The sequence below is a fragment of the Onthophagus taurus genome, chromosome 5 (assembly GCF_036711975.1).
Source record: "Onthophagus taurus isolate NC chromosome 5, IU_Otau_3.0, whole genome shotgun sequence".
Classification (NCBI taxonomy): Eukaryota; Metazoa; Arthropoda; class Insecta; order Coleoptera; family Scarabaeidae; genus Onthophagus; species Onthophagus taurus.
This window is the reverse complement of record NC_091970.1, coordinates 10,690,773-10,714,222: the sequence shown is the minus strand read 5'-3', so window position 1 is coordinate 10,714,222 and position 23,450 is coordinate 10,690,773. Positions and strand designations below refer to the sequence as shown.

Here is a 23,450-nt window from a genome sequence, read left to right as displayed (position 1 = left end):
ATAAAAGTTTTCTTATAGCAAGTTCCGATTCCCAAGTGTAACCTTTAATAACTTGAAAAACCAACAAATTCATCAAATTTTCATATCTATATTGATATTGACGCATCTAAGAGTTAAAGTGCAAGAGAGCAATATTGTTAACAATAAAATTTGCAACAATTTTTGTTATAAAAGTTTTCTTATAGCAAGTTCCGATTCCCAAGTGTAACCTTTAATAACTTGAAAAAGCAACAAATTCATCAAATTTTCATATCTATCTTGATATTGACGCATCTAAGAGTTAAAGTGCAAGAGAGCAATATTGTTAACAATAAAATTTGCAACAATTTTTGTTATAAAAGTTTTCTTGTAGCAAGTTCCGATTCCCAAGTGTAACCTTTAATAACTTGAAAAAGCAACAAATTCATCAAATTTTCATATCTATCTTGATATTGACGCATCTAAGAGTTAAAGTGCAAGAGAGCAATATTGTTAACAATAAAATTTGCAACAATTTTTGTTATAAAAGTTTTCTTATAGCAAGTTCCGATTCCCAAGTGTAACCTTTAATAACTTGAAAAAGCAACAAATTCATCAAATTTTCATATCTATATTGATATTGACGCATTTAAGAGTAAAAGTGCAAGAGAACAATATTGTTAACAATAAAATTTGCAACAATTTTTGTTATAAAAGTTTTCTTATAACAAGTTCCGATTCCCAAGTGTAACCTTTAATAACTTGAAAAAGCAACAAATTCATCAAATTTTTATATCTATCTTGATATTGACGCATCTAAGAGTAAAAGTGCAAGAGAGCAATATTGTTAATAATAAAATTGGCAACAATTTTTGTTATAAAAGTTTTCTTATAATATTCTCCAATTCCCTTCTGCTTTTTACTTAGTAAACTTTTATATTTTTAATTAGGTACATCAAACATCAATAGTTAAATTAAGTTGTGTTCTGTTTAAACTTTTAAGTTTTTAAAAATTAAACTGACATACATTTTGAAAGTTTATAATTAATATATTAATATTATTAATACAATAATTGATACCCAGTAACCTGATAATTTCTAACTATAATAAAGAACATAAGATAATTAAAACACAATAAGGTATTCAGCCTTCCTTTTTAAGCAAATAATCTTCGTAAATCACAGAACATATATAATTTCGGGATAAAATATTGTTCACAACAGTTATTTAATTCCGCTTGTAACGATTTGGTTTATAACGAGAAAAATATAGTTATTTGGAATATTGTGATTAATTTCAAAAAATTAGCGCCATCTATTAATCATTAGCAAAACAAATCCTAGTTAGTATTTATGTTATCATTCTATTTGTAAGTTTTTTTTATGAAAGTGATCTATTCAATCATAGATGGCACTTAAGTTCAAAAAAAACTCCACCTTTCATAATAAATCATCTTTAATTTATAAAACAAAGTGATTTTTATTATTAAATTAATATAATTTCTAATTAATAACTAATTATATTAAATCAATAATTTCGTTCTTTCTTTACGAAATCAAATTGTCTAAATTAATTCTCAATTTGCTTCAAAGCAAGCAAATTAAAGCGTTTAAACATTTTTGTTTTGTTATAATAAAATAAAGGTTTGGCCTTCTAAGATCAACACACGGCGATATATCCAGTAGGCTGGGTCTTGGATAACTCGACCCGCCGCCAGCCTTTCGCGCCTTCACCGATTGGTGGTTCCCCGTTTCGAAAGAGATCCCGCGTATATTCGTCCTCGGATTGCGGGAATTTCACCGCCTTCTCGATCCGCGCGTTATTTGTCGCAACCTTTGTTTTCCCCACCAAGACAATAAATCCTCTCTCCGCCTACAATTTTTTTCTTTAAAATCATTTTTTAGTTACTTCATAAAACAATATGTCAGGAACCAACATATATTTTACCATGGTAACGAATTCCTGAGCAATTACAACTCAAACAGGAAACTCTTTCTCATTGTTGTAAACGTTTAAATATTAACTCTCATTTTTCAACACAGGAAACACTAAAGTGTCATTAAATGTCAATAAACGCGGTTTAAAGGTGGCGCCTTATACTTAAAAATACTTTTTTTTTCTTCGATAAGGTGTGAAGACCGGAAATCCCCCACAAAAATACCAACTACCTCTGTTTCGCGAACGGAAAAAAGGGTTTATTCGGGTTTAAGGAAAGTAATTCCAGGTAAATATTTTAACCTTCTTTTTCTTCCTAGGTAAATATTATATTCTTTTTTTTGTTGTTGGAGATAATGTTGTTGCTTTAGGTTTTTAAAAACAACCTGGAAGTCGAATTGAACGACGTAACCCAATACCTATCTTTAAACAGCTTTTTTACGTTGGAGGTCTTGGGTTTTGATGATAATCATCTGGACCTAGTAGGTTTGTTTGGTAGATGAACGTATAAATTAAGTTATTGACGCATCGTCTAACCAACACCGAAGGACGTCTTGTTGTTTTACCGAAGACAGGTAATCGCCCGCAAGGAAGAAAGAAATAGAAGAAAAAAAGAGGTTAGAAAACCTCATTTTTATCTTTTCTTCTAGTTAAACTCTTTAGATAAACTCGAAAAACCACCCAAGACGAAGAAAATTCTTTTAAAATCAACAAAATTAATTTGACGTTTATTAATACCAACCTAATTATTAATTAAATGTGTCAATTTAACACAATTTGAAATCTCTTCATTTTATCTCTTCTTCTAATTAAACTTTTTAGATAAACTCGAAACACCGCCCAAAAATTCTTTTAAAATTGCCACAAAATTAATTTGACGTTTAATACCAACCTTTAAAATAAAAAAATTATTAATTAAATGTGTCAATTTGGCAGAATTTGAAAAAAAGGTTGATGTCGAGTTCTAACCTCATTTTTATTTCTTCTTCTATTTTAGATAAACTCCAAAAACCACCCAAAAAGAAGAAAATTCTTTCAAAATCACAAAAAAATTAATTTGACGTTTATTAATACCAACCTAATTATTAATTAAATGTGTCAATTTAACACAATTTGAAAAAAGAGGTTAATGTCGAGTTTCTAACCTCATTTTTATCTCTTCTTCCAATTAAACTTTTTAGATAAACTCGAAAAACCACCCAAAAATTCTTTTAAAATTACAACAAAATTAATTTGACGTTTGATACCAACCATTAAAATAAAAAAATTATTAATTAAATGTGTCAATTTGACACAATTTGAAAAATAGGTTGATGTCGAGTTCTAACCTCATTTTTATTTCTTCTCCTATTTTAGATAAACTCCAAAAACCACCCAAAAAGAAGAAAATTCTTTCAAAATCACAACAAAATTAATTTGACGTTTATTAATACCAACCTAATTATTAATTAAATGTGTCAATTTAATACAATTTGAAAAAAGAGGTTGATGTCGGGTTCTAACCTCATTTTTATCTCTTCTTCTAATTAAACTTTTTAGATAAACTCGAAAAACCACCCAAAAATTCTTTTAAAATTACAATAAAATTAATTTGACGTTTAATACCAACCTTTAAAATAAAAAAATTATTAATTAAATGTGTCAATTTGGCACAATTTGAAAAATAGGTTGATGTCGAGTTCTAACCTCATTTTTATTTCTTCTTCTATTTTAGATAAACTCCAAAAATCACCCAAAAAGAAGAAAATTCTTTCAAAATCACAACAAAATTAATTTGACGTTTATTAATACCAACCTAATTATTAATCAAATGTGTCAATTTAACACAATTTGAAAAAAGAGGTTGATGTTGAGTTTCTAACCTCATTTTTATCTCTTCTTCTAATTAAACTTTTTAGATAAACTCGAAAAACCATAAAAAATTCTTTTAAAATCACAACAAAATTAATTTGACGTTTAATACCAACCTTTAAAATAAAAAAATTATTAATTAAATGTGTCAAAATGACACAATTTGAAAAATAGGTTGATGTCGAGTTCTAACCTCATTTTTATTTCTTCTTCTATTTTAGATAAACTCCAAAAACCACCCAAAAAGAAGAAAATTCCTTCAAAATCACAATAAAATTAATTTGACGTTTATTAATACCAACCTAATTATTAATTAAATGTGTCAATTTGACACAATTTGAAGAATAGGTTGATGTCGAGATTCTAACCTCATTCTTATTTCTTCTTCTAGTTAAACTTTTTAGATAAACTCGAAAAACCACCCAAAAATTCTTTTAAAATTACAACAAAATTAATTTGACGTTTAATACCAACCTTTAAAATAAAAAAATTATTAAGTAAATGTGTCAATTTGGCACAATTTGAAAAATAGGTTGATGTCGAGTTCTAACCTCCTTTTTATTTCTTCTTCTATTTTAGATAAACTCCAAAAACCACCCAAAAAGAAGAAAATTCTTTCAAAATCACAACAAAATTAATTTGACGTTTATTAATACCAACCTAATTATTAATTAAATGTGTCAATTTAACACAATTTGAAAAAAGAGGTTGATGTTGAGTTTATAACCTCATTTTTATCTCTTCTTCTAATTAAACTTTTTAGATAAACTCGAAAAACCACCCAAAAATTCTTTTAAAATTACAACAAAATTAATTTGACGTTTAACACCAACCTTTAAAATAAAAAAATTATTAAGTAAATGTGTCAATTTGGCACAATTTGAAAAATAGGTTGATGTCGAGTTCTAACCTCATTTTTATTTCTTCTTCTATTTTAGATAAACTCCAAAAACCACCCAAAAAGAAGAAAATTCTTTCAAAATCACAACAAAATTAATTTGACGTTTATTAATACCAACCTAATTATTAATTAAATGTGTCAATTTAACACAATTTGAAAAAAGAGGTTGATGTCGAGTTCTAACCTCATTTTTATCTCTTCTTCTAATTAAACTTTTTAGATAAACTCGAAAAACCACCCAAAAATTCTTTTAAAATTGCCACAAAATTAATTTGACGTTTAATACCAACCTTGAAAATAAAAAAATTATTAATTAAATGTGTCAATTTGACACAATTTAAAAAATAGGTTGATGTCGAGTTCTAACCTCATTTTTATTTCTTCCTCTATTTTAGATAAACTCCAAAAACCACCCAAAAAGAAGAAAATTTTTTCAAAATCACAACAAAATTAATTTGACGTTTATTAATACCAACCTAATTATTAATTAAATGTGTCAATTTAACACAATTTGAAATCTCTTCATTTTATCTCTTCTTCTAATTAAACTTTTTCGATAAACTCGAAAAACCACCCAAAAATTCTTTTAAAATTACAACAAAATTAATTTGACGTTTAATACCAACCTTTAAAATAAAAAAAATTATTAATTAAATATGTCAATTTGGCACAATTTGAAAAATAGGTTGATGTCGAGTTCTAACCTAATTTTTATTTCTTCTCCTATTTTAGATAAACTCCAAAAACCACCCAAAAAGAAGAAAATTCTTTCAAAATCACAACAAAATTAATTTGACGTTTATTAATACCAACCTAATTATTAATTAAATGCGTCAATTTAACACAATTTGAAAAAAGAGATTAACGTTGAGGTTCTAACCTCATTTTTATCTCTTCTTCCAATTAAACTTTTTAGATAAACTCGAAAAACCACCCAAAAATTCTTTTAAAATTACAACAAAATTAATTTGACGTTTAATACCAACCTTTAAAATAAAAAAATTATTAATTAAAAGTGTCAATTTAACACAATTTGAAAAATAGGTTGATGTCGAAGTCTAACCTCATTTTTATTTCTTCTTCTATTTCAGATAAACTCCAAAAACCACCCAAAAAGAAGAAAATTCTTTCAAAATCACAACAAAATTAATTTGACGTTTATTAATACCAACCTAATTATTAATTAAATGTGTCAATTTAACCCAATTTGAAAAAAGAGATTAATGTTGAGTTTCTAACCTCGTTTTTATCTCTTCTTCTAATTAAACTTTTTAGATAAACTCGAAAAACCACCCAAAAATTCTTTTAAAATTACAACAAAATTAATTTGACGTTTAATACCAACCTTTAAAATAAAAAAATTATTAATTAAATGTGTCAATTTGGCACAATTTGAAAAATAGGTTGATGTCGAGTTCTAACCTCATTTTTATTTCTTCTTCCAATTAAACTTTTTAGATAAACTCGAAAAACCACCCAAAAATTCTTTTAAAATTACAACAAAATTAATTTGACGTTTAATACAAACCTTTAAAATAAAAAAATTATTAAGTAAATGTGTCAATTTGGCACAATTTGAAAAATAGGTTGATGTAGAGTTCTAACCTCATTTTTATTTCTTCTCCTATTTTAGATAAACTCCAAAAATCACCCAAAAAGAAGAAAATTCTTTCAAAATCACAACAAAATTAATTTGACGTTTATTAATATCAACCTAATTATTAATTAAATGTGTCAATTTAACACAATTTGAAAAAAGAGGTTGATGTCGAGTTCCTAACCTCATTTTTATCTCTTCTTCTAATTAAACTTTTTAGATAAACTCGAAAAACCACCCAAAAATTCTTTAAAATTACAACAAAATTAATTTGACGTTTAATACCAACCTTGAAAATAAAAAAATTATTAATTAAATGTGTCAATTTGGCACAATTTGAAAAATAGGTTGATGTCGAGTTCTAACCTCATTTTTATTTCTTCTCCTATTTTAGATAAACTCCAAAAACCACCCAAAAAGAAGAAAATTCTTTCAAAATCACAACAAAATTAATTTGACGTTTATTAATACCAACCTAATTGTTAATTAAATGTGTCAATTTGACACAATTTAAAAAAAGAGATTAATGTTGAGTTTCTAACCACATTTTTATCTCTTCTTCTAATTAAACTTTTTAGATAAACTCGAAAAACCACCCAAAAATTCTTTTAAAATTACAACAAAATTAATTTGACGTTTAATACCAACCTTTAAAATAAAAAAATTATTAATTAAATGTGTCAATTTGGCACAATTTGAAAAATAGGTTGATGTCGAGTTCTAACCTCATTTTTATTTCTTCTTCCAATTAAACTTTTTAGATAAACTCGAAAAACCACCCAAAAATTCTTTTAAAATTACAACAAAATTAATTTGACGTTTAATACAAACCTTTAAAATAAAAAAATTATTAAGTAAATGTGTCAATTTGGCACAATTTGAAAAATAGGTTGATGTAGAGTTCTAACCTCATTTTTATTTCTTCTCCTATTTTAGATAAACTCCAAAAATCACCCAAAAAGAAGAAAATTCTTTCAAAATCACAACAAAATTAATTTGACGTTTATTAATATCAACCTAATTATTAATTAAATGTGTCAATTTAACACAATTTGAAAAAAGAGGTTGATGTCGAGTTCCTAACCTCATTTTTATCTCTTCTTCTAATTAAACTTTTTAGATAAACTCGAAAAACCACCCAAAAATTCTTTAAAATTACAACAAAATTAATTTGACGTTTAATACCAACCTTGAAAATAAAAAAATTATTAATTAAATGTGTCAATTTGGCACAATTTGAAAAATAGGTTGATGTCGAGTTCTAACCTCATTTTTATTTCTTCTCCTATTTTAGATAAACTCCAAAAACCACCCAAAAAGAAGAAAATTCTTTCAAAATCACAACAAAATTAATTTGACGTTTATTAATACCAACCTAATTGTTAATTAAATGTGTCAATTTGACACAATTTAAAAAAAGAGATTAATGTTGAGTTTCTAACCACATTTTTATCTCTTCTTCTAATTAAACTTTTTAGATAAACTCGAAAAACCACCCAAAAATTCTTTTAAAATTACAACAAAATTAATTTGACGTTTAATACCAACCTTTAAAATAAAAAAATTATTAAGTAAATGTGTCAATTTGGCACAATTTGAAAAATAGGTTGATGGCGAGTTCTAACCTCATTTTTATTTCTTCTCCTATTTTAGATAAACTCCAAAAACCACCCAAAAAGAAGAAAATTCTTTTAAAATCACAACAAAATTAATTTGACTTTTAATACCAACCTTTAAAATGTGTCAAATTGACGTTTAAAAATTTTCCTTAACTTCAAAAAAAATTTTTTTTAATCATAAATTCTTTTCTTGGCGTTATTTTTTTAAAAATTCTTTTTGTATCTTGTTCGAGTTTTAGTTTGTGGGGCCCCCAAACGAAGAAGAAGAAAGGAGGAGGACAATAACAACGTTCCTTCGTGGTCGTCCTCTTCGGTGGGGGACACATCTTTTGTATTTTATTTAAAATATCGATCGATTCGAGGTGGCCCGATTGACGGTCATGTCGAAAAGACAACCACCCGCCGCGACCCGACAACGATGACCCCCACAAAGATAATTCAAAAAGAAATTAACCTAAAACGTTAAAATCAAATCATTTTCAAATTCGTACTCACCGGATTAATTCTTCTTGTTGTACTTGATTTTAATGTTAAGCCCCAAATAAAGAAGGAGAGAATCTGTACGTTGAGAGTTGTTGGAGCGAGAAGGAGAAGTTTAAGCGAAGCGATCGAAGCCGGTCCCGCCGCGTGGGAACTGCACAGTAGTGCGTCCGTTGTGGGGCCCCCCTCGCGGCCCCTCAACATCACTGCCGCTGCCCACGGGTCGCATCCGCCACCGTCGTCGTCGTTCGCGACGTTCACAAACCCCGAACACTGCAGCAAACGTTATTTCTGCCTTTCAAAATGTGTCAACTACCGGGTTTTCTTCATTAACATAACCTAGAAATAAAATAAAATAAATTTTTTGAGGTTAACTCGTTTAAGTTGTCAATGACTTTGTGATTAGGCTACGTTCAGATAAACAAATTTTTTTATTTTTCTTTTTTAAATGATTCTTTTTTAATTAAAACAAATAAATGAAATAAATCAACATCTTTTTTAATTATAATTAATTATAAAAACCCAAATTAATTAATTTAATTTTAAATCTTAAACAATAATTTTGTTGTCAAATTTGCACCCCTGTTATTTGACGTTTCTATTTTGACAACCAAATTACGCAGTGACTTAACAGAATATATCCGATATAAAAAGAAGTAAATTTGTTAAAATAGGTCGCCATCGTTGTAGGATGCGGCTACTGTGTACCTGACGCATGCGTTCAACGAACGCCCAATGGAAATGAACAGAAGCCCCCAACGGTAGCAGCTACTTGACCTCCCCACTACGCTGGAACCACAGTTTTGAACCAAAGACCACGTGTTCAACGTGTGTTCTCATCAAAATCCCTCCTCAAGATATAAAAAAAGATAAGTTAACCTCAACATTTATCACATTAAATTTCTAGTACACATGTTTTAGGAATAACTTGAATATGTATTAACGGCTCGTTACAACCGGCTTAAGGTCGCCGGAGCTAGTAAAGAACGGTAGTCGTGTATTTACACGTGGTCGAGCGCCTATTATGCAAAATAGGACACACGTCGAATGAAAATTAATGTTTAGTAACTCATTAAACAAGTTGCGGTTGAAAATAATAATAAAAAAGAATAGAAAGTAATAAAAGAGAGTAAATGAAGGAAGTGACGGTGTGCCGGGGCATAAATCGAGGCGTAGGTAATAATCCTCTCCTTAACTATTCCTTTGTCCGGCGGCGCGGGGACATCGGCGGCGACAAGTCGACGACATTCCTGTACGAACACGTCGTCGTCGAGATCCTCGGCGAAAGAAGAGAGAGACTCCAAAACGGCCTATAAAAACTCCCCCGAGCACACACCTACCGCATCGCAACGAAACGACGACGACGCCCACGCCATTCTTTGTCGCAATTTGAATTTCAATACCCGCAGAGGGGCAACACCTTAAAATGATTATTAAATTATTTGAGTAAAATAATTTATATTTTAAACATAAAATGGTAAAGAGGAAGATATTGTGAAGTTAAAACGGGCTATACACTATATTGGTTGCCCGAGATAATGTAGAGACGTGACCTGTGACCCCGTGGTGTGCCACGGTCCGGGGCATCCAGGGGGGCTGCTACTATAGCTCCTGGGGCGGTTCCCAGCATTCCGGGGTATGCGGCGGCTCCTTCTTCTTCTTCGTAGTCTTCTTCTTTGGGGCCTTCTCGGTCTCGAGGCTGTGTACGATGGAGGGAGGTAGAGGGCGGGAGCGGGGGCGGCGGCTGCCCTCGTGGTCGTCGTCGTCGTCGTCGTCGCCCCCGGCTATCGGTGCGAGGCGGCGCGCGGGGCCATATAAGAATCGGCTCTCTTTCTCCCGGCGACGGCCGCCGAGCAGAAGAAGAAGAAGAGAACGCTTCGAAGGAACCCACTATGCTTCTTAAATTATCGCCCGATATTACCGTTCTTAAATCAAATTTACAATCGCGCGACTCTTCTCTTCGTGTGGGAAACTTTACGCGGGCCCTCAAAGAATATTCTTCTTTATTATTACTTTCAAGAAGGCGAACATAAAAATAACTTATTTTTGAGGTTAGGATTATTTTTTAAACTACACGTTATCTTATACTAATGCCCGGATATTCATCTCCTAGTAAAGTGTCTGTTAGTGTTACCTGACAGAATAAGACTTACTTGTAAGAATAATTATATATTCACCTCCTGGTAAAGTTAATCTGTCCGTTACTGACAAACAAATGACAGCACGTGGAAAGGATTTAACCCTTTTTAGAGCAGAGGTGATATTTTTACCACCATCATTTTTTTAAGTTTTTTATAAGAAAATAATCAAATTTAATTTTCTTTTGTAAGTTGGCAACTTATTTAGTGATCTGTCAATAATATGACGTGAAGAAATGCATAATTGTCATAACATTGTTTTTTTGCTGTCACCTGTTGAATGTTCAAAAATAGTGTTTTTTCGTACCAAATTTTGTATAACGGTCTATTTTGTAGATCTTCGAGATTTTGAGGCTATATTTTTTGCTTTGCTTTGGCAGATGAGTGCAAAAAGTGGCTTAGACAAAGGTTTATCAGAATTCGAAATAGAGCATGCGCTTGAAGAGCTTTTTGGGTTGTCTGATGACCCAGAAGTGTCTGACGATAACCTGGACGCCGAAGAGGAAGAAGCTCCGTACAGCACCGCTCGGCTTCAAAAAATACTGGAAAATCCCGATGATCCGTCAATGTCTCCGCACCTCCTGCATAATCAGACCAGCCTACAATCATCAGAAATTATGGATACTGAAGCCATTCCACCAGCTGATTTACAAAGTCAACAAATTGAAAATAGTAGCTCAATTACTGTAAGGCCGGCTAGGCGGTTGACGCGATCTCGATATTCAATTTCCGAACTCAGTACCTCACCTGACGACACTGATGATTCTGATCTCGAAGAAAACATATTGGACTTCTCGGCCCGTTGCTGAAGATTTTGACAAGATTCCTTTGACTACTAAGCAAAGCTTCAATCCTAAAACTAGGCCCATCCGCTTTTTTGAAAAGTTTTTTACAAATGAAGCTATAGAACTTATTGTGTCGCAAACAAACTTATATGCCGACCAAATGAAAATAAAAGAGTGGACGCCCGTGACTACTGATGAAATAAAAGCCTTTTTAGGCATTCTCATAATAATGGGCTATAAAGTTCTGCCCATGATAGACCTGTATTGGTCGTCTGATCCAGGTTTTCGAGAAAATGACATAGCAGAAATAATGCCAGTAAAAAGGTTCAAGAAAATTATGCGCAGTCTACACTTGAATGATAACGCGCGACAACCTGAAAGAAATAGTCCCGAATACGATAGGTTGTTCAAACTGAGGCCATTGATAAATATTATTAACGAATCCTGTAAAAATAATGTCAATTTATCTAGTTCACAGAGTATTGATGAGTCAATGGTACTCTTCAAAGGACGGTCTTCGCTAAAGCAATACCTACCTCTCAAGCGCATCAAACCGGGATACAAAATTTGGTGTAGATGCGACAGTGAGACTGGATATTTGTATGAATTTAGTATTTATACTGGGAAAACGGATGGAGTGGAAAAAGGGCTGGGAGCAAAAGTCGTGAAGAACTTGACGCAACATTTAATTGATAACAATATACAGAATGTTCACGTTACATTTGACAACTTCTTCACAGATAACAAACTTTTAGAATATTTGTACGAACATAACATATATGCAACTGGCACCGTGCGTAGGCACAGAGAAGGATTACCTCAACTTACAAAAGGTCCAAACGCTAGAAAACTAAAGCTATCTAAGGGCGAATTTAAATGGCGTGTGAAGGACAATGTTGCTTTTATAATTTGGCAGGATAATAAGGAGGTACTACTTTTGAGCAGTGCGTTCCATCCAAAAGTCGGAGTTTGTAGTACTTTGAGGACTCAAAAAGACGGCAGTAAAGTGCCAATTCGCTGCCCTTTAGCCATTAAGCAGTATACTAAGCGAATGGGATAAATTCGACCAGATCAAAACCACATACACAGTTGGAAGAAGAAGCAAACGATGGTGGCTCCTTGATGCTAGCATCATTAACGCTTTTATTATGAGCAAGATAAGTAAAGTAAATCTGACGCATTTGGAGTTTCGCGTAGCCCTAGCTCGAGGGCTTATTGGTGTATACTCCAGTCGAAAAAGACGATCCACCATTCCCACCTACGTGATCAGAAAAAAGTTGATACAGGCCGACACTCGCCAGAAAGCCATTCATGTGGTTGCTGATGAAGTACGATTCTCGAATGTTGGAGATCATTTACCTTGTCCGTCGGAGACATATAAACGATGCAGACTTTGCAGTACGAAAACAAACGATAAACGCACTAAAATAATGTGCGAAAGATGTGCAGTACCTCTCTGCGTTGTCCCTTGCTTTACTGCATTTCACATGCAGTAGGTAATTATTATTAATCAATATAATAATCAAGGATAAGCTATGTGTGTAATATATATATAATATATATATATATGCGAATAAATATGTTTTTTTTTGTAAGTACTTTAGTTATTACTATGGAGGTAGTTGCACAGGCAAAGGGAATATAATTCCCACCATAGAAATAATAATAATAATAATAAAATATATGTATATTTTGGAATCGGTCTTCACATCTTCACGCCTACTAACAACGAAGAAATAATACGAATCATTAAAAATCTGAAAAGCAAAGGAAGTGACGATGTGTATAGATTCACAACTAGTATTGTAAAAAAAGTCGCAGAAAACTTATCCACACCACTCACAAATATACTCCCTGTGTCCCATAACACAAGGGAACAAAATTAAAATTTTTTTTTGATTGCATCGACTTTTATGCCTGCTTTTTTACTAATCGGAGGTCGCTGATTTCAAATCTACCCACCTTTTTTCTTTAGCAGCTCTAGTTTTTGCGATACAGCTAGTCACGTTTAAATTTCAAATCAACCGAGCTGTTGTTTAAAACAGTGTTTTGTTTAATAATGTCCGCGTCGAGAAATATCTGTCAAAACAATGCCATTCAAAAATTGTAGACTAAGTGTGTCGGCGTTCATAAAACAGGTGTATTTTGATTATTTTGGATTTCCGTTGGACACCCGTGACAAGTACTGGATCCCTCATATGGTATGTAAAATATGTGTGAAGTCTTTGAGGTTATGGGCGAATAAGAAAAGACCTCATTTTAAGTATCAAACACCAATGATGTGGCGGGAGCCTTCAAATCATCAAGATGATTGTTATTTTTGTGTGGTTAATATAAACGGAATTAATAGAAGAAACCGGTCGAAATGGTTTTACCCTATCTTGTTATCTGTTACTCGACCAGTCCTTACTCCGGAGATGAGCCAGTACCTCAAGTTTCTTCACCTACACAAAATGATCACGACTTCTTCTGACTATTCTTCTGACTTTCTTCTGAGCCTCAGCCCTTTAATCAGGAAGACCTCAGTGCATTAGTCAGAGACCTTGGTCGTTCTAAAAAAGCATCGGAGATTCTACCTTCTCGATTAAAGCAAAGAAATCTTGTAACCCCGGAAACAAGAATTTCATACTATCGTAACCGAGAGACAGAATTGCTTTCATTCTTTGCTAAAGATGACGACTTTGCTTTTTGTTCAGATGTTCCTGGTTTATTGAAAGCAATGGGAGTACAGAAGTATGATCCAAATCAATGGCGTTTATTTATTGATTCTTCTAAACGTAGCGTAAAATGTGTACTTATGCATAACGGCAATAAACTTCAATTCAAGTACAGTCAAAGAAGAATATGCTACTGTAGCTTCTGTTATCGATAAAATCAAGTACAACGAACACAAGTGGCTGATATGTGTAGATCTAAAGATGGTGAATGTTCTTCTTGGACAACAAGGGGGCTATACAAAATATTCATGTTTTTTTTTTGTTTGTGGGACAGCAGAGCTAAGTCTCAGCAATGGGTTAGAAAAGATTGGCCTTCCAGGCAAACTATGGTTCCGGGAAAGCTGAATGTGATAAATGAACCCCTTGTGTCCAGGGACCTTTACATATCAAACTAGGGCTTATGAAACAATTTGTCAAAGCTCTAAACAAGGATGGTGAGTGTTTTAAATACATCGCTAAAAACTTCCGTAACTTGAGCACAGAGAAACTTAAAGCCGGAATTTTTGATGGTCCTCAAATAAGAAGGTTGATAAAGGATGAAAACTTTAATAGTTACATGACTGATATTGAAAAAAATGCCTGGAATGAATTCGTTTGGACTGCACAAAATTTTCTGGGAAACAAAAAGGACGAAAGCTATGCTTAGCATATTGAGCTGATGTTGTTACACTTCCAGCAGCTTGGATGTAATATGAGCATCAAGGTACACTTCCTCCACAGTCATTTGGACCGTTTCCCTGAAAATCTTGGTGATCTGAGTGAAGAACAAGGGGAACGGTTCCATCAAGACATTCGAACTATGGAGGAACGTTACTGGAATGCTCACATGATGGCAGACTATTGTTGGAGCATTAAAAACAGCCCTCGTGAACCAAGTCAAGCAAGAAAATCTTATAAAAGAAAATTTTTTGATAAGTAGTGGTTGTTTTTCTAATGAATTTCTTAATAAAATATAGATTTTTCTTAAAAAACGCGTTTTAATTATTATATCTCAAAAATTGAAGCTGATACGAACAATCTGCTTTCAGATCTGAAATCAGCACTCAGAGAAAGTATAATATTAGTCATAATATTTCATGCAACAAAAATGCTGTTTCCCTATTATAATAGGTTTGTTCGAGCAGAGAATTAGGTATTAGTTTGTGACAAGTAGTACGATATTTGTCACAGCTCGAACAGTAAAAATATGAAAACATTGTATTAAACATTGTAAGGTAAGCTGGGGCAACTGGACCCAGGGGGTAAGTGGGCCATGAGTCTGTCAATGTCTAACCTGAAACAACAATGCCACGGAATATTCAAACAGTTGGCAACGTTGTGTCAACCTGTTGACTTGCCGGTACAACGAATATAACCTCGTTTTTCTATGCGGCATGCACGTGAGTGCGTTCTGAATTTAATGCATATATTTTAGTCTGACAACGTGCTGCAGTAGTGCATTTGTGTGGTCCTGATTTGAGCAGTGTAAGTATTGATAAATTAACTTATAGATGTAATAATGAAATACGTTTAAAACAAGTGATTAGCATGTGTTTCAGACAATTATTTTTCCGTATTGTAATTCAAGCATGAGTGGCCCAGTAACCCCGTATGTTTTGTGGAAATGGGGTAACTGGATCATTCCTCGGGGGTAACTGGATCCTTGGGTTCCAGTTACCCCGAATTTTGGAAGTAATTACTTACACTTTTAGAAATAAATTTCAACATGTTTCTTCTTTCTTTTACAGACATTAACGTTTCAACATGGTGAGAACGTACGTTCGAAAAACTGAGAAAGGTGCAGGGTCCGCTTACACGGTAGAAGATTTCCAGCGTGCGATTGATGATGTAAGAAATGGAAACAAAACAACCAGAGGTGCAGCACTGTTCTACAACATACCAAGGAGCACGCTGAAACATCATGTGTTAGGAACGAGGGGAAAGGGTTCCACATCAAAGGAAGGCAGAGGAGGCGGAGGTGTAACTTCGTACCTGTCAACTGCCGAAGAAGAAGAAATTGCCAATTGCATCAAGGTAATGGAAAAGCATGGATTTGGTCTGTCGCGAGAAGATGTACTGGATTTAGTACAAATGTACATTAGACAGAATAATTTGCCAACAAGATTCAAAGACCAACGACCTGGAACCGACTGGTTCATCTCTTTCAAGAAAAGGCAACATTTGTCTATCAAAAAACCCCAAAGTATCGAATACGTTCGGTGTGACCAAGTTAACCCTTGGGTCATCTACGACTTTTTTGACAAGTTAGAACACCTCATGAAAGACTTAAAACTTGAAGGAAAGCCAGGACAGATATTCAATTGTGATGAAACGTCATTTTGCCACGACCCTTCTAAAACCAAAATTGTTGGGGCCATTGGTGCGCGATGTCAGCGCAAAACTAGTTCTTCTGGGCGCGAAAATACTTCTGTGTTGCTTTGTTGTTCCGCTGATGGAAGAACCCTTCCATTCCTTTGCGTTTTTAAGGGGAAGTTTGTCATGGAAAATTGGATAAACGAAGAATTGGTCACACAAACTGCTGTTTCAGTAACTGAGCGTGGGTGGATGGAGACAACCTTATTCTACAACTGGTTTAGAGATGTTTTCCTTACAAATATTGGTAGAGAAAGACCTGTAATTTTAATTTATGATGGGCACGTGACCCACATTTCCGTTAAGTTGATCCAACTAGCACGGACAAATGGCATCATTATCATGAAGTTGCCACCACACACAACACATGTTCTACAACCCCTCGATGTTGCCATTTTTAAAGGCTTGAAAACGGCATGGGACAAGGCATTGTGCAAATGGCAACGGCAGAATCCGCGGAAAAAAATTCCCAAAGCCGAATTCACAACCATCCTAACAAAACTTAGCGGCGAAATTCCTGAAGAAAGCATAAAAAACGGATTCAAAGCAACAGGAATATACGATCCATGCAAAGATGGTCCAAATCGGGAAGCTATTCCGGTTTCAGTTTTTAAACCTGAAGATTTAAAAAAATACAGGAAGAAATCACCTGCGCCGCAGATACACAAGTTGAAGCCACTTTGTCCACATCTTCCGCACAAGACAGTGAGGTACCAGTGACGTCAACTGAGCAACAAATTAACATAGCTTCTACCTCACATCTACAAGTTCTATTAAATGAACAGCCGAGTACATCCAAGGCTTTTTTTAATGTACCAGCAGAAACACAAAACCATGAAGATGAACAACCGAACACGTACACAAATGAACCAACAAATCTCAGGAATGATGAAAACTCAAAAGAGTTGGAAACACCGATACGAAAAAGTTTTGAAGACGTTCTTCTAGATTTGTTCAAGAAAGACACAAAAGCAAACCCGGAACGAAAACGCAAGAGGCTGGTGACTAATTGTGAGATAATAACAACAGCGGGATATTTGCAGAAGAAGGAACAAGACGAACTTGAGAAACAAGAAAATTTGAGGATGAAGAAACAGAAACAGGTCGAAAGAGGAACTAGAAAAAAACAGAAGAATCTTAAGAAAAGGAAACCAAATTCTGAGAAGAAGAATGAAGAACATTCAAGTAATGAGGAAAGTAATTATTCTCTACATGAAAGTGATGATAGCTTGGAGTTGTCCGACTCCGAGAAAGAAACCAACGCGGACAATTTGAGTCCTGATGATTTTGCTGTATTTAAAGTTTTTGGAAAAGATAAGGTTTCTTTCCGATTGTATGTTGGAAGAATTCAAGAAGCTGATGACAATGGTTATCAAGTAAAATTTTTCAAAAGACGTGGCCACAATATGCAATTTACTGAAACAGAAGAAGAGTCGTATGTTCAACAAAGTGAACTTTGTAGAAAATTATCAGAGCCTCTAAAACACACCTCATCGCGCTACAATAATATGTTGCATTTTAGTACCTATTTGGAAGATTTAACGAATCTGTTAAATTAATATGTTAGCACTTACTGATTTGTTTTAAGTTTTAATAAAGCATTATTATGACACTTTTTGTTACATTTCTTAGTTAACAAATGATGTTTATCTATTTGCAACACCCCTAAAAAGCCTACCATGAAACAAAATCTGAAATTTTTGATATGGTACCGAAAATAGACACGTCCTAAAACAGGCCCAGCTACCTCAGATTGAATTGTATTATCTTGCTTATGGAATAGACAGGTGGGGTCCAGTCGCCCCACTCTAAGGGGGTAACTGGGCCCAGGAGCGCCAAAAACATAAAATAATTATTTTTCTCGTTGGCATCTTGAATTATCAATGTTAAACATGGGGATATCTTAAAGAAATACTTCTTTAAGATCCGTACGTATTCAGAAGTTCATTTTAACAATTCTTCTTCGAATCAAACGAGTGCAAATTTATGAACGACATTGGCATGTTGTAAAATCATGACCCAGTTGCCCCAGCTTACCTTATATGGCCATTGTATTACTTCGTCTGATAGGTTGCTTATAAAATACACTGTTCGCTGGATTACAGTTTGTAGGGAACTTATACTAATATTAAATCTATCAGCTACATCTCGGAAAGAAGCCGCCTGATGACCAGCAAACCACAGAAATATTAATATATGTTGTTTTTCTGTTAATTTTCCAAATCCTCCGGCTTGATAATTATAATACTGGCTGGCTTTAAATCGATTTGCTAGATCTTCAGCAACTACTCTACTCAAACGAAAATGTTCCATAAATTCTGAGTCGCTATACTGTTGTACTGTTATTTCGAAGTACTCTTCATTTTTTGGCCTTATTCGCACTGATGTATCAAGTAATTCACCTTCTAGGTCATCATTACTTGACTCAAAATTTACTAAAGGCACATCTTCACTTGACGACGAAATATCGGACATGATTATTTATACTCTGATTTATACTAGGTACTTAAGAACGTGTTAACAACAATTACAGATCAATAAAGCGGATATTGTGTTTACAAATATAAATCGATTGTGTCGCCCTCTCGACGTGCTACGTTTATTACCAACAAACTCGCAAAGTATCCACTGCGCATGACAGTACACAATCCGTCAACAATTTTTCGAAAGTCAGCAAATTGTAAAAACTATACCCAACCAGTACCCAACTAATCCTAAATTCTGATCGAACACACGACTGGTAGTCGAAAAAGTCAGAATTCGGGATTTATTTACTGCTCGAACACCGTTACCATACTGTGCATGCGTCTCCCAATTTGCAGATTGGTTTTGCCGCTGCTCGAACAAACCTAATAAGTGTCCGATTTTAGCATTTCCCGAAACTTAACGTTATTTCGAAATTTCAGTTGCAATCTTGTATTCCATCAAGTCACTTAAGTCAAAACTGACACATGAATGTTGTCAAAAAATTTAACTTAACTTTTGAGTAGTGATTTATAAATCATACGTCGTCTTGTTATTTCTAAAAGTACCGGAGTGGTCACATAATAGACCGTCGAGGAGTTTTTGAAGTTGTGCCTCAACGAAAAAGGCCTAACCTAAACCAGGAAGCACGTCAAAGTGTGTACCATTATTTGCAGTGTAAATGGTAAACTTAAACGTGGATCGATAAAGGATGCAGCTGCTCGGTATTCTGTATCGGAGAAGACTATAAGTCGAATTTGGACATCGAGAAACTTTACTCTGGAAGAGAAGAAAATCTGGAAGAGTCGGCAGGAAACGAAAAATCGTAGATATATCCGATCACTTGCATATGCCATTGGAATTTCAAAAAGCACAATTCACAGAAGCATTAAATCTGGACTGATCAAACCTCATTCAAGCGCAGTAAAACCACTTCTTCAACGTTATTTTCGTTACTCTTTCCGGTTGTAATAATATAGGTTTTCTTAGTATTCGAAAAACTGAACTCAATATTCCAAACGCATTTTCCGAAACCCTTCTTACCCTGCTTAATCGATAGTTAAAAATTCTTGTTTTAGATCCTTTGTCTTGTAATCCCGGAAAAGGTTTCCTAATATTACATGATAGTGGAAAAGCGTCATCCCCAACAAAGACAAATGGAACTTCCACGTGCCGTCCCGGTAAAACTAGGGCTGAAAGCAGATTCAATGTGCTCTCTTCAAGACATTTCTTGAAATGTGTTGCATTAAATACGCCACTATCTCATATTCTTCCTTGAGAACCAACGTTTGCATATATAAAGTTGTAATTTGCATCAACCACTGCAAATAGTACAATGCTGAAGAATGACTTGTAGTTAAAAAAATCGGAAACACTATTCAGAGGAGCTTGTAGAGTTATGTGCTTCCCATCCATTGCACCAACACAATGTGGAAAGTTCCATTTATCCTGGAACTCTCGGGCTATAATCTTTCATTTTTTGGAATCTGTAACGAAAAATTTCTTTCAGATTAAGGAAACACTTCAACAAGAAGATGAGACAATAGAAGAAAATTCAATACATGCATCAACAGAAGAGAATCCACCTACACCTGCATCTTCTACACCATCTTCAAGTAGATCTTTTAAAAGAAAACGAGAATCTCCATCTACTACGCCTATACTACACGAAGCCATGAACATTTTAAGATCATTAAACACAAAGAAGCAGGAAAAAGATGAGTTCGCAATATTTGGCGAGCAGGTTGCCATCAAAGTCAGGAAATTACCATGCCCTCATGCTCGATTTATGGTACAACACATAATAACTAACACTCTCTTTGAGGCAGAAATGGGAAAATACAACAAACCTTTTTTTGGGTCCCAACAATATTATTACCCACAACCCCATCCAAACTACTCAACAAATTTAAGACCTCCAACCACATCTACTACTCCTTCAGAAGTGCATTTGATTTCGGACACAATGTCTTCCACAGCGTCAATAACAGAAGATATTGATTCAATTTTGTGCCAATTATAGAGTTTTTTATTTTTTTATTTATGAATAAATTATAAAAAATTCTCATTGTATTTCTTACCTTAACATAATCTCGAAATGAGTGTATTAATACTTCACAAACGTCCGGTACAGTTCTTGAAATAATTTGCTTTGAAATGTTAAAAGTATACATAAGAGAGTGGTAAGAATCTCCTGTAGCAAGAAATCGCAATGTTACTGCTAGACGTTCGCTAGCTGGTATGACTTGTCTAAATTTTGTATCGTTCTTGGTAATTTTGAGTCCTATCATATTTAGTAAATCTTCAAAATCCGAACTCGTCATTCGAAAACAGTTTCTGAATCCAACATCACTTCTATATTCTAAGTTTATATTATCAGCGTCGTCCAATATTAATTCTTTTATTAAATCACTTCCAAAAGCTTCTCTTCAATTTCGTGCGTTCTTTAACAACGCATTCACTAACAATAATTGCAGCAGCAGCTGCTAATTAAAGTTGGTCTTCCTCATCACTCATTTTCAGGGATAAATAAACGCAAATAGAATCGGGTGTAAATAGTCCGGCACGTACTCACTTTCGGTGTTGTGAGGACGTTAACTAAAATTTCAGCAAAGCCAATTGGCTTTGCCGATCGGTATTGCCAATCGGCATAATGAAGATGCACCGTAACAAAATCCAACGTTTGGAATATTGCTTGGCAATGCTTGATTCTGAAAGTATCGCTGCTGGTGCACCTATTTTTAAGGATATGAAAAACTACATTCATGTTGACGAGAAATGGTTTTATTTAAAAAAGACCTCTAATAAATACTACCTCGCTCATGATGAGAAGGTCATGTTTTTAGCCGCTGTTGCCCGTCCAAGATGGGATAACTACCGTAATCAATGGTTTAATGGAAAACTAGGCATTTGGCCATTTGTAACACAACAACCTGCTAAACGTACAAGTAAAAAGTTCCAGCCGGGACGGTGGAAACAAAAGTTATCGAATCTGTAACCAAACAGGAGTATAGAAATATGATCCTGTTGTCCAACATTGTCTTGTTGGATGTAAATGGGTTGTTAATATAAAAATGGTGAGAATTTTGCGGAGACAATTCGCAAAGTTAAAGTAGTATGAGCTTTTGATCATCATAAAGCGCCTTCTCTTCCTGCTATAGTTAATTCATAAAGTTGAAAGTCTCGGACAAGTCAGTGATGTGAAGACTCCAACTCGTGTTCGTTATAGCAATTCGTAGCTGAGACTGTAGGTGAAAACGCAGGTTTGTCCATTTCAACACGTTCAAAGAAATTGGGTTTGCAGAAATCCAGTTGACACCGTATTTTGCAAAAAAATCTTGCCCAAAAAGCTTATAAAGTCCAGCTGATGCAAAAATGAAAGCTAAAAGATCACGGATAACGCCGTACATTCGATGATTTGGTGCTCGCAATGCATGAACAAGACCACGATTTTTTGAACAAAATCTCTAAGTGATGAGGCTCATTTTCATCGATCTGGTTATGTCAACAAGCAAAATTGTCAGACTTAGGGCTTCGAAAATCCAAGACAAGTGGTCGAACAAGCACTTCAACAACTATGATTGACAGATTAGTGCAGGTTTTATGATTTTTTTGCCAGAATAGCGCAACACTATATATACTGCTCGTGGAACTATTATTCCTATTGCAAATAAAAATGTCCTGGAAGCGTTTAAAGACAACATAAAAGCGCTGTTTCATTTTCTTCACTTCGACATTGATAATGTCAAACCACATTTTGACAAAAATGACAAAGACTTCAATGAAGCTGTTAGCGCCTTAAAATTAACTAATGCTTCAATAACCCTAATGTGTCAACCCCCGCATAGTCCAGATACCAATGTTCTGGACCTCGGTTTTTTTAATGCTAGCTGCAGTATCAAACTGCTACTTCAAACATCGATCAGCTCATCGATTCAGCCACCAAGGCTTTTAACGATCTAAGTCATGAAACGTTAAACAAGGTCTTCTTAACACATCAACAGTGTATGATAGAGACAATGGAGCCAATAATTATAGGTTGCCTCACTTAGGCAAAAATAAGTTGCTTAGATGAGGAGAGTTATCACTTTATCTTAAATGCGGTATAGAGCAGTATATGCAGTAATTAGTAATTAAGTAGTGTTATTATTATTAAAAAATATATAAAAAAGTGATGTCCGAATAAATAATATCTTGGCCACTAAACTTCGTTTTAGGGACAATCTCTTACTTTGCATGTCAGATGGTCTAGTTTCCCTGAAAATGTAACTGAAGCATTAAGGACTGCATTTCTATTGATGTTTGACGCTATTCTGATGGACAGGTTGTTTCTAGTGATAAAAGAATCGATGAAAATTGGACTGTAGTTCTTGAAGACCTCGAGCTGCTTTCCTTGTTTATCTAGGTATTTTTTCACCACATCTTGAATGTCGGTCTTTATTAAGGGGAACCCCCAATTCGCAACAACAGCCAAAGTTTAAAACACAACAGCTCCCCAGACTTGCTTCAAACAGTCGGATGTCCAACGGGTCTTGAATTCCTTCCAAACATCTTCCGTACTAATGTTGTCCTAGGCACTTTGAATGTTTCTGCGTCCTTGACAACCGCTTCCGAACTGCATCCATAGTCTTTTCAAGTCTTTCACTTTGTAAT

General features: G+C 34.0%; 1 long non-coding RNA gene across 1 annotated transcript in view; it reads right to left on the bottom strand.

Annotated features, from left to right (window-relative positions):
• Positions 1 to 1,506: 1,506 nt before the first annotated feature.
• The window catches only part of LOC139429873 (uncharacterized), a 136,647-nt gene continuing 114,703 nt past the window's right edge, over positions 1,507 to 23,450 (bottom strand). Inside the window, exons 4-5 of the long non-coding RNA XR_011640457.1 lie at positions 8,358 to 8,681; positions 1,507 to 1,831 (exon numbers count right to left, since the gene is read on the bottom strand). This is a non-coding gene — a long non-coding RNA (uncharacterized lncRNA). The remainder of the gene's footprint in view (positions 1,832 to 8,357; positions 8,682 to 23,450) is intronic.